General features: G+C 41.1%; 1 pseudogene; it reads right to left on the bottom strand.

Annotated features, from left to right (window-relative positions):
- Nucleotides 1–2,551: 2,551 nt before the first annotated feature.
- LOC133757149 (elongin-B-like) lies at nucleotides 2,552–2,921 on the bottom strand (annotated as a pseudogene).
- Between the last annotated feature and the right edge of the window lie 855 nt (nucleotides 2,922–3,776).

Genomic DNA, 3,776 nt, shown 5'->3' on the forward strand with positions numbered 1-3,776 from the left:
TGCAAATTTTTGACTGTAAATATCCAGAGTTCCATAGTGCACTATCATCTGAGCCTGAAGATCAGGCTCCATATCCTGGGAATAAAAGGAAGACAGAAACCTGACAAGCCACAGAAGCCAGGGTCGAGTGTGCCTTCAAAACAGTCATGATTTTTCTTATAACAAATAAATACAAAGTTTGCATTTAATCTTCTCCAAAAATATCTCACCATTTGCAAGTTCAATGCAGAATAATTATTCACCAGATGTTATTTACTGAAATAATTTCTGGACTGATGATAACATTTAACACTCAATGTAATATTCTGATGTTCTCTCATGCCCCAATACGTTTGGACTTATTACCAAATCATTACTACAAGACTGGAAGTTTCAATAATTGATAGAAGTCATTACACCTGAAAGAGTGGTAATATTGATGCCACAGAGGTAGCATCAATATCCCACATACATGCCATGTTCTGCAGCCCCCTCATCTGTGTTTTATTTATACCTATTTTTGTTTAATATAAAAACAGAGTAACATTTTGAGCAAAACTGCAAGAGAAAGGTTCTATTTCCATTTCTTGTTTTCTGTTATTACATCTTGTACATGATACAATTTAATTAAGTAACCATGTCCATTAAATTATTTGCTGATTACCTTTGATGGCATCATTGGATTTTTGCCTTCTCTTTCTATGTAATGGCTTGATATCATTCTGATTGGTAGCAATGAGTTTGAACAGAACAGTACATTTCTGGTTTAGAATCTTTATGTCTCTGGAGAGGGTCACTTAAGAGATAAAATGCATGTCAAAATTCTGTGCCTAAGCTTTTCAACTGTTTGCAAAATGTCTAGTGTGTATTTTTGCTTACATGCTTTACTTTATTAAATGACTCTGTAAAAAGGGTATATTTATGTATATTTTTACCTTGTACTCAGTTTACAATACAGCTAGGACTCGCTGACTTTGAAGCTTAGTCTTTTCTTTTTTTTCTGTTTTGGATGTATGAAGTATCTTTTGTTGGTTCTGCACCATGAGTGAATGAAGATGCCCATCTCGTGCAGTGACTAAATCCTCATGTAAAATGACTTCCTCCTAGAGGCCTGTGAAAAATAAGTGCCTATTTGGAATCGAAACATGTAACAGAGCTTCTACTTAAAATGATAGTCTGCCCACACATGCAATCTTCTCCATCCCCAAACTCAGCTAACGTGCACTAAGAGAATCCAAAAATATGTTAATTCACCACAACAGGGAGAACCAGAGAGAAGGCAACAGAGAAAAATCTTTTAATAAACATTGCTGAAGCAAGAAAGCAGATGGTAATCGAACTATCAGAGCAGAAGCAATTTCCACCTAGCCTATCATCAAGAAAAGAGTCAGCCTGCTCCTTGGAATTCTACCTAGGGATGCTGGGTACCACAGACATCTGAGTGAAGTACGGTGCTGGAAAGAGCAGCCATGCTGGAAAGGCTGTATGAACAGGTGTGTTCAAACCTTCTCCCCACCTCACTCTGCTTGGAGGATGCTGGAGCTCTGTTCTCTAAAGAAAGGAAAATAAAGAAAGGCATCAATTGTAAATGTTAAGGGGAAAAAAAATCAATGATCATCCAACATTTTAGGATACCTTCACATGGAGAAGCAGGTATTTAACCTACTGGAAACAGAATTTTTCAGGGGCAGAAGAAAAGAAAAAAATCCTTAATATCCATGGATATATGAGGAGTAGGTTCTTAATAGAACTGAATAAGAAATAAAGACCAAAAATTAATATTATGGTAAGCACCAGAAAAGAAAACAACAGTATAAAATGATTGGAACTTAGAGTAGAAAAAAATACAGATGAGAAATAGGAAATAAAATTATAGGTTTGATATAAGAAGTTAATTATTTCCACTCTAACAATTTTCCGAGAGTTGAGAAGAAAAATGAGGAGAAAATTTTCAAAAAAGAAAAAAAATAGTGAAGAAAACTTTCTATAACAATCCAGATAAATGGGCCCAGTAGACACCTTGCCCAATGAATACAAAAATGGCTAACACAAAATAGCACATGTCAGAACACTAGAAGTAAAAAATGTTTTTTTAAGCTTCAACAGAAAATCAGCCATGCATACAAAAGGGAAAAGTATCAGAATGCCTTTGGCATTTTGAGTAATAATACTATGTAAAAGTAAACTTAAAAACCGGGAGAAAATGCGATTTTCAGTCAAGAATTTTATTATTATTATTTTTGGGGGGGGGGGGTGGTCTGTAGCCTGCTTTATTAGGTACAGTGAAGGAGGAACCACGTGTGCCGTCGCTGTAGGATCTGGAAGGCGTGGCAGGCTGTGGTAGCTATTCTAGGTTGTGGTCCCCTCATAGATCCTCACAGGCTCCGGAGCATCCACTGTTCCCTCCCAAACTGAGCCTCTCCCTTTCCCCATGTTGGCTGGGGCAGCCAGGTCCCTGTGCCTGGCAGGACTCAGCCCAGGGAGGGTGGGGAGGAAGAGGCAGCAACCAGGCAGACACCCAAATCTCTTCTATTGGGGGGAATGGGCTTCCGGAGGGGAGGGCCCGAGGCCCTCACTGCACAGCCTGTTCAGTGGCGCTGCACCTTGAGTCCTGCGGCTTCATGACATCAGGCAGCTCCGGGGGCCTGGAGAAGGGCTCGATGCTCAGAGCTTCGAAAGCGCCATCTGCCCGGAAGGCCATCCCACTGTGGCTGGAGCCTGTGGCCGTGCCGTCTGGCTGGTGAAGCCGCATCCGCCCAGGGTCTTGCCGTCATCCAGAAGCTGGTCGTCCCTGCACAGCCGCTGCTCGCCGGGCGGCCGCCTGAGGATGCCCTCGACGATGCGCTTCAGCTCAAACACGGTGCTCGACTCCTTGGCGTCCGTGAAGATGGTGGTTTTGTGACGCCGGATCCTGAGGAACACGTCCATCGCGGCGGCCGCTTCTCCCCCCAAGAATTTTATTCTAAGCCAAACGTTCAGTCATAGATGAATTGAGAATAAGTGATATGAATGTATTCCCCAAATTCTACCTTCCACGCATCCATTCTTAGAGGAAGCTACTGAAGAATAGAACTACAGCAAAAGAAAGACATAAACCAATAAAAATAAATATCCTAGATTTGTGAAACAAAGGATCTAACAAAAGAGTGATAAAGAGAATAGTCAGAATGACATCTGGACAGGGCAGTAAGGACCTGTTACAGCAGGAAACCCAAGAACTGCAAGAGAGACATAGTCAAGAACCAGCTAGAGTAGTTACTGGATATAAGAATTGCAACTTTATTGAGAGACATTTGATAAATCAATTGACATGTTAGTAGAAAATAATGTTCACAGAAACTAAGTCAATTAATAAATACTAGCTTCATTAATTCTGAGACCAAACAAAATTTATATGAGTAAAGAATGATAGTCACTGGGTGCTATTTGGCTCAGCAATGAATTGTGTCTTATTTTTATAGCGGTATAAACAATGATTATTAATCTAATCAAAGCTTGTGAGAAAGCTATATCAAAAGACTTAGAGGAAGAGAAGTGTGTGTGTGCTAGATTCACTTCCACGGTAGATCATCTTTAAAAAATATGTTAGGTCGGGTTCCCAGTGAAGCCCGCTCTGTGCAGGAAGTTCACGGGGGAGCGAATGTAGGATCAACAGCTGTGCAGGAGGAAGGAGGCATGTTTGGCCAGAGGAAGGAACTGAATTGTGAGGATGAGATGGTCCTGGCAAACACCAGGCTCTGGAGCTGTGCTGGCTCCCAGGGAGGTACTGCCTCTATTCCAGAGCATCAGCTCGTCAC

The sequence above is a fragment of the Lepus europaeus genome, chromosome 3 (genome assembly GCF_033115175.1).
Source record: "Lepus europaeus isolate LE1 chromosome 3, mLepTim1.pri, whole genome shotgun sequence".
Lineage (NCBI taxonomy): Eukaryota > Metazoa > Chordata > Mammalia > Lagomorpha > Leporidae > Lepus > Lepus europaeus.